Below are 8,056 nucleotides of genomic sequence, written 5' to 3'. Positions count from 1 at the left end.
ATTAAGTTGTATGTTTTTTTTTTCACTTGATCATACCAAACTATAAACCATACATACTTGTTACATTTCATGTGTTATACACTCCTATGTTATCACACTTTTGCTAAATTAAAACATGTCATTTATGCATTTTGGACCTTGTTACAAGTTACATACATATACTAGACACCATGTAACACTTTATTAAACATCAAATATATACCTTCTAATGTCAAAAAAATAAAATAAAATAAAAATTATAGGGCTGTTAACAGCCTTGCATCAGCCCACTTAATTTCCTTGTTTTGAGTTATTTAGCCCACTAAACACTTCCAAAGCCCAACCCAATGAAACCCTAATCCATCCCCTATATAACCCAAGCCTCCTCCAAGCATTTTTCACTTTCTAAAACTCTCCATTCACTCTCAAACACTCCAAACCGTAGCTGATTGCAGAAGTTTTAGCAAATTATACCACTTCACTAAAGTGAGCATAACTCACTCAATTCTTATCTGATTCACTCGATTCTTTTTCCTACTACTTTGTATTGACCTTAGCTACGTTTCCATGGGTTTTCCTCAGAAAACCAGAGCCTGGAATGTTGCCAAAAGGGCTCCAAAGTGGACTGATTTTTCTATTCTTGTTTCAAACTTTAATAAACTTGTTTAAACTTGAGGAAACTCATCTCAAACCTATGTCCTTATGCTTATAACCACTTCTATGGTTAGTTAGGCTTAAAAACAAGGTTGAGACATTCAAAATCAGAGGTATAAACCTCACAAACTTTCTGTTTTGTTCAAGGGTTTTAACCCACAAGTGATGCTCAAGTTCAAGACTTGATGATTGTGTGATTTAGGATTAGCTTGGGCTAACCTACTTGAAAATCCACACATTGCTTGATGTTTTCTTATAGATTAGTTATTCATATTGTTGATTTGAATTTGTCATAGATTCTCCGATGTATTTAATGAAAATTATTACTTCATTACCCAAGGTTTAGAAAAACTAAAACGAGTTTTGAGACGTTTTCCCTTCGTCTCATGAGGCGTAAGCCTCGAGGCGAACCGAGACGTAAGCCTGAGGGGGAATTAAAAATAAATATAAAAATTATATATCTTATAAAAATAATAATACTAACTAAATTCATCATCAAATTATCAAAAAACAAACATAAAAAAAAATAAATTGCTTGAAACTGACACAAAAAGTCAAAAAATATTAAAAACAAATATGAAAAACCCCGGCGCACTTGAGGCGCAGCCTTTTTAGCCCCTCAGCCCCTCTGAGATGCACATAATATATAAACCCTCGAGGCACGCCTCAGAATTGTTTTTTGGCCGTTTCGCTTTGAGGCGCGCCTCGAGGCGCACGCTTCAACCGTTTTTTAAAACCATGTCGTTACCACATTGGCTAACGGTGTAAAAATAATTAAAAATTGTCCTAAAGAATTGATGACTACGAGAAGCACTTTATAAGCGGGTTGGATATTAATTACTATGAGCAAAAGATTGAAAGTTTATGGAACGACAATTATGTATGTCTAGTGTTATTTACAAATGAACAATTTTTCATTATTAAATCCGTGTATACAAGTATAACCTCATTGAACATAAAACAATATCTAAGGTAGCTAAGGTAAAAACTGAATAGAATTATGTGGTGAGCCAAAAAATAAAAGTATACGTCCAACTTCATTCTTACTTTCACTTTATCAAAACAAAATTCCCTAAAACATAACAAGGAGTTTGAATTAAATATAACTAGATGCCATTGCGATTAGTTCTGCGTGAGAGAATTGAAGTTCGTTTTGGAGGTTATGAAGGGACGAATAGGGGCGTGTAAAATTTCAGGTATACCCCACAGTCACACACCCACCTAACTTTTGATAATTTCTTTTTCTTATTTATTGAATAAATAAAAATGACGTGGTAAGGATAGTCACTCCGTCCTAAAATAAACGATTTTAAATAATCTAATATATAATAATAGGACCCACATGTCCTACACGTTGAAAATTCGGTTGTTTTCAGTTCGGTTATTACGGTGCTAACACGTTAAATATGGATGAGCTCGGTACCGGTAACGGCACCGAAAGTACCGATCCAGAAAATCTCGAAATTAGGTACCGGCACCAAAAATACTCGGTACAATACGGCATGGTATTTGAAGGTAAAAATCAATAAATACATGTATGGTGTTAGACCGGTGTCGAACCGAAAGTAACGATTCTGAAAATGCCAAAAGGTGGGTACCAAATTGGTACCGAAAATGATTTGGTATAGTAAATTTGGTACCGATATGATACCGGTTTGATTACAGGATTTAATACGATTTGCTCATCAATAATTTAAATATCCAAGTTAATTTTACATGCTAAAATTCATTCATTACAGAAAAAGACAAAAAAAGAAACAAAATAAGTTGTTGTGTATATAAAACCTCATTCAAACGAAATACATTTTACTTACTGTGTGTATGAAAAGTAATCTAAACGGTGGAATTACTTGCATTGCTACGTTGCTACAGGATTTGATGAGCTCGGTGCCAACCGGTACCGAAAATACCATTACCGAAATCCCCAAAAGTGGGTACAGGTACCGAATATGTCGGTTACGGTACGGTTCGGTATCGGTCGGTACTGATACGGCACCGGTATTTGAGGGAAAAAGCGGTGCCGAAAATACACCCGGGTTGGTAAATTTGATACCGGTACCGATACCCGTACCTAATACTATTTACTCGTAACTTAAGAAGTTGCTATTCATTCATTTGTATTTTTAATATATAGGCAATATATAAGTAATAATAATAAATAAGATTATAAAAGAAAGTTCTATATACTTACATTTTCAAAGTAGATGTACAGTACTTTTTATTTTATTGATAAATTCACATGCTTATCATTACCTTTTTCATGTAAAAAATTTTTATTTGAAAAAAAAAACACCAATATATCTATAATTAATTAATTTCTTATAATTTTACATATACATATACAAACTTACATAGCCAAGTTAAACAAAGTAAAATTAAATTACTTTTTATTCTTTATCAATATGTATTTTTTTATTTTATGTTATTAACTACTTTTTACTTTATTTTGTACCACTTATAGCTTTTATAATACGATATTTTATATAACTTGGAGTGTGTCATCATGAAATTTTATATAATTTGGAATGATCATGGCACATACGTACATTTCATTAACCTTTTTTCGTTAATTTAATAATTTAATATAATGCTTTATTAAATTTAGAATATTATGTTTTGATAAATATTAATTTTTTTCTTTACCTTGATGAACCGAGCCAATAATGTCCAAGATTGTGAACAACGGAATCAAATCTGACTGAATGACATCAGTACCAGTATCAGTATTATATTATTATAGTATCGGTATTATATTATTATCTGAACCAGTGACGGTATTCTTTCCTATGGCTTTCGAATATTACAAAACATGTGTCGATATCTACTTGGTTATATGTCTCTCGATTGTGGTTGCTATACTGAGTGACGATATGTTATGGGTACTGTAACAATCCAAAACGATACCAATCGCATTCCCCGTCGCAACACACGGGAATTCCCCTAGTTTGTATATAAGTCTTGGTATTCACAAAGAGTAACCATTTAAACAAAAAACTTACAAAAAATATATTTCATACTAATCTAATAGATAAAATTTATTAAAAAGTATAAAGTCTTTGATTATACAATAATCAGAAAAGAATAAACAACAAAATAAATATGAATAGTATAAAGTCTTTAAATTAGTACGGATTCATATTAATACTAAATTATTAGTAACAATAAACTACTGATAAGCTCGGTACCATACTGACTCCGAAAGTGCTGATCACAAAAATCGTCAAAAAACGGTACCCGTGATGAAAGTGCTCGGTACGGCATGATGCGGTACATTATTCAAAAGTAAAAAGTGGGTAAAATACCTTACTGCGCCGTACTTAAAGTGGGTAAAATCCTGAAAAACGCCAAAATTGGTACTGAATTAGTACCAAAATTCGATCGGTATGGTTCGGTTTGATACCGGAATTTTTTGATACCCAATACTGTTTGCTCATCCCTATAGACTAAAGTGGTACCTGAGTGAGACTCGTTGATGTATACAATTCTTATGGCTAAATTTATTAGTTGATGGCTATGAATTTTGGTAGATGGTTGTATGTTCTAATTTATTTTTCTTTAAAATGACGTTTGAGTGTTAATAAGGATTGAGCTGGTCATATAATTTGTACATTCTAAGGAACTAAAACCAGTTTAGAATGAATATACCTTGGTGCTGTTTAAGAGCCTAAAATCATATTTTTTGAATTAATATCTCGGAAAATGTCACTAAAATGTAACTAAGTTTGTCAAGTGTCTCAATTAACTCATCCAAACTTTTTTTGTTTTAATGGTATATTATAACTTTAAAGAAAATTCATAGACATTGTGGAACAAACCAGAAAAGGAAAGAAAGGAAAGCACTGATACACTGAATAAAAATTACCATTAAAAGATAGAAAAAAACCCAATAACTCATGTGACCCACCGACACCATACTAACTGACCAATAGTATTAGATAACCTAACCCGTAAATGGATGATTATGAGCAGTGGCGATGCTTGACGTTTTCGACCGCGAAAACGTATATACCCAAAAATTTCTATACGAAAACTACATATATAACACTACTGAGCGAAAAGTTCGGGGAGTCGGGCGCCCCCCCCCCCCCGGCCCCTTCAAAGCTGCGCCATTGATTATGAGTATAAGACTTGTTATACCATGCAATATGTTTTATCGATAAAACTTAGGTTTATTATATATATATATATATATATATATATATATATTTTTTTTTGAAAATTTGTAGATTTGACTTATTATGTTATTGTTTTATAATTTTAACTGATTTTATTGTTACATTGGTTTTATATTATCTATTATTTAGACAATTTATAAAACTTCAATTTTATTTAAATTACACAAACATGTTTAATTAAAACACGGTACAATATGTTGCGAAAAAAAATTCTAAAAGATTACAAACATTGTATAATTAAAAGATCAACTGCTTAAATATATAATCAAATTGTACAAATAAAAACTAAATTAACATAGGCTAGTCGTCCTCTCTTGACGGTGGTGACTGTAGCAGTGGAAGCTCCCCCAATCCCGCGACCCCCCAATATGTGCCTTGTCAGCTTGTCTACTGTTTGTCAGCTGTCACTTTTGTTTTTGTCGGGGCAAAACCCTAAACGCTGCTTTGTGGCCAAAGAGCAGCATATAGGTTTCTACACGTCCATGCGCTGCGCTTTGGACAAAATGCAGCATATAGGTACGAGGTCAACTTTATATTGCTCTTTGGGCAAAGAGCAACGCATAGGGGTGTGAAAATAAACTAAGGGTATGTGAATACCATGGTCCAAATTGATACTATAAAAAAAGAAAACAACGAGAGAACCTAAAACCGATACTAATAAAAAAAGAAAGCAATGAGTATTACTTGTCACAAGGTCCTCTTGTCCTCTTTGACCAAAACTTGTTCACCCATTCCTCACTCCTACATTGATAGTGACTTCACAAAGATAAAACTAGTCATGCCTTCTAAACATCATTGTCACTCAACCTACTTTAAAACCAAGTCTTGGTCCGCGAAATAAACCAAAAATACTAACCATCGAAATTAAATTTATATGCTTAGTAGCACAGGCAATCGACCCTAAAAAAATAAGTAGAAAACTAGACACATCTGCTGGAATTTTTTTTCCTGATCATCTTATTTTCACCCCCTCTAGTTCTTCCTAGTCATAGTCTCCCATCTACACCTTCTCCCTTCTTTTCAAAGGATCTTTCACTATGGTAGTCTCTTTGGCACATTTTCTGTTTGTGTTCTTCATGGATTTACATTATGTGAGTTAACGACGTTTTTCTAAGCTTTAATATGGAACCTACCACATCTTTTAGGTTTCGGTCAATGTTCACCAAGGTACAACTCTACCATGTTTTAGTATGTATATAAACTTGTCTTAAGATTTGTTAATAATAGGCTGTTTGTGAATGTTCCATGAATGTTTTGGTTATGTTTTTAGCTAATTTGTTTAGCACCATGAGCATACAATCGGGGAGGTGGTGTCGGTTATTACACTTAGACCAACCACGATTCGCTTTTGTCACCTCTTGATTTGATTCATGCTCAATCTAGACTGGTGGACAATTATCCGACTCACATTTTGACACAACATTTCTAGCCACCTACATCCACAAAGAGGTACCTAAATGGAGACATTAATCTCCTACCTCATGCTTGAATCATAAGACTTGTAATCTATATTATTATCTAAGTTATTCTTTGTCCAAATGTAATTTAATATTAGCGTTTTATAAAAGATTAATTCTTAAAAGTAGATATACTTGATTAGTTAATCACTAATAAGAGGAGAAACTAGGGGTGCAAACGAGCCGAGCGGCTCGCGAGCTACTCGAGATCGGCTCGAGAAAAAGCTTGAAACGAGTCGAGCCTTTTCGAGCCCGAGCCGAGCTTGAGCTTAAAATAAAGGTTAATTTTTACTTGTTTTCTTTTGATTTTTGAATTGGAGATGATGCTGTTTGGATTTGGATCTGAGTTATGGTGAGGTTGAATTGTGAGAGTTTGATTTTGTTATAGTACAAGTGAATTAGAAGGTTAATTTTGAGTTGTTTTCTTTTGATATTGTATGTATTTGCATGTTCATGCGTATTGCGGTAAGTGTAGTGTGATTTTGGTGATATGTTATGAATTCGGTGTTGATGAATTGCAAACCTAGGTTATAAGTGGATCCAGATTTGTTTATTTGAATTGGAGATGGTGTTGTTTGGATTTGGATCTGAGTTATGGTGAGGTTGAATTGCGAACGTTTGATTTTGTTGTAGTGCAATTTTGACTTGTTTTCTTTTAATATTGTATGTATTATGGATCCAAATAAGTTTTGGATATGTGTTTTGAGAGTATATTTTTGTTTTAGTGGAGTGCAAGTGTAAATGATTTGGTAGATTAGAAATATTCTCAAATAGAGACGTGCTCGGTACCGAATGGTTAATTTGTGATATGTGCATAATGCGTTGAATTGTGGTATCTGTAGTGTGATTTTCTTTTGATATTGTATGTGTTTGATCTATTACGTATCATGTAAATGGATCCAGATATGTTTAGGAAATGTATCCTCAAACACTGTTGTGTTATTGTTCTACAGATGTGGCACTACACTAAGAGCTATATCGATTCCCGAAGAGTGCAAACCTTTAGTATCCCGAGAGGTGCTAAATTCAGGGAGTTTCAAGACCTTGTGACTCTGAGGTTTGGTATCAGTGCTGAAAATACTTAAGTTTGAATAATGGAACTCTTAGGCTTGATGGATAAGATTACGACTATTTAGTTATAGTGGGACTTAATAAAAATGTTTCTAAGAATATTGTTGTAAGGCATGGTAACTAGATTGTGCTTCACTAAGAAGAAAGATAGTTAAAACTTTGATATTAGACCAATGTAAACGTGTGTTACCTTAGATCTCAAACATTAGTACAAGTATGTATAAAATAACGACTAAACCAGTGTTTTCGAACCCAGACCGGACCGGCCGGTTCAACCGGCAACCAGAGGTATCGACGATCCGGTTATCACAATAGGACAGGATTTCGAAAAACACGGCCGGTTCAAGGTGAATCGATGTTGGATCGTGGACCGGCGGTCAGAGATCGGACCATATGACAAGATTTTAAATAAAATTCAAATGGCATAAGCCTTGCAACGGATATCAGCATCGAGGAACAAAATAAACCATCAAAACTAGATAAGTGAAAAGAAAGAATGAAGGTTAAAGGTTCATGGTGAAGAAGAAAAAGATGAGTAGAAAAGAGGAGTTCACTATTGTCGTACACTTACATGTTATTCTTGGTTTCTCTAAACATAAAGATGAGCGGCTAGGTTAAACAAAGACAACTGATTATGATACCACTACTATAATTGGGTATAAAAATTGGGCTTATAAATTCAAAATGGCTTAAGAGGCCCATATTGTTTCTATTTTATTT

At 33.6% G+C, this 8,056-nt stretch overlaps 1 long non-coding RNA gene across 1 annotated transcript; it reads left to right on the top strand.

Annotated features, from left to right (window-relative positions):
- Window positions 1-5,673: 5,673 nt before the first annotated feature.
- On the top strand, window positions 5,674-7,497 carry LOC110940044. Its single transcript, XR_002592752.1, has 2 exons — window positions 5,674-5,975; window positions 7,219-7,497. It is a non-coding gene; the product is annotated as an uncharacterized LOC110940044 (long non-coding RNA).
- Window positions 7,498-8,056: the final 559 nt, after the last annotated feature.

This window comes from Helianthus annuus, chromosome 1 (assembly GCF_002127325.2).
Source record: "Helianthus annuus cultivar XRQ/B chromosome 1, HanXRQr2.0-SUNRISE, whole genome shotgun sequence".
Lineage (NCBI taxonomy): Eukaryota > Viridiplantae > Streptophyta > Magnoliopsida > Asterales > Asteraceae > Helianthus > Helianthus annuus.
This window is presented reverse-complemented; position numbering and strand designations above follow the sequence as displayed.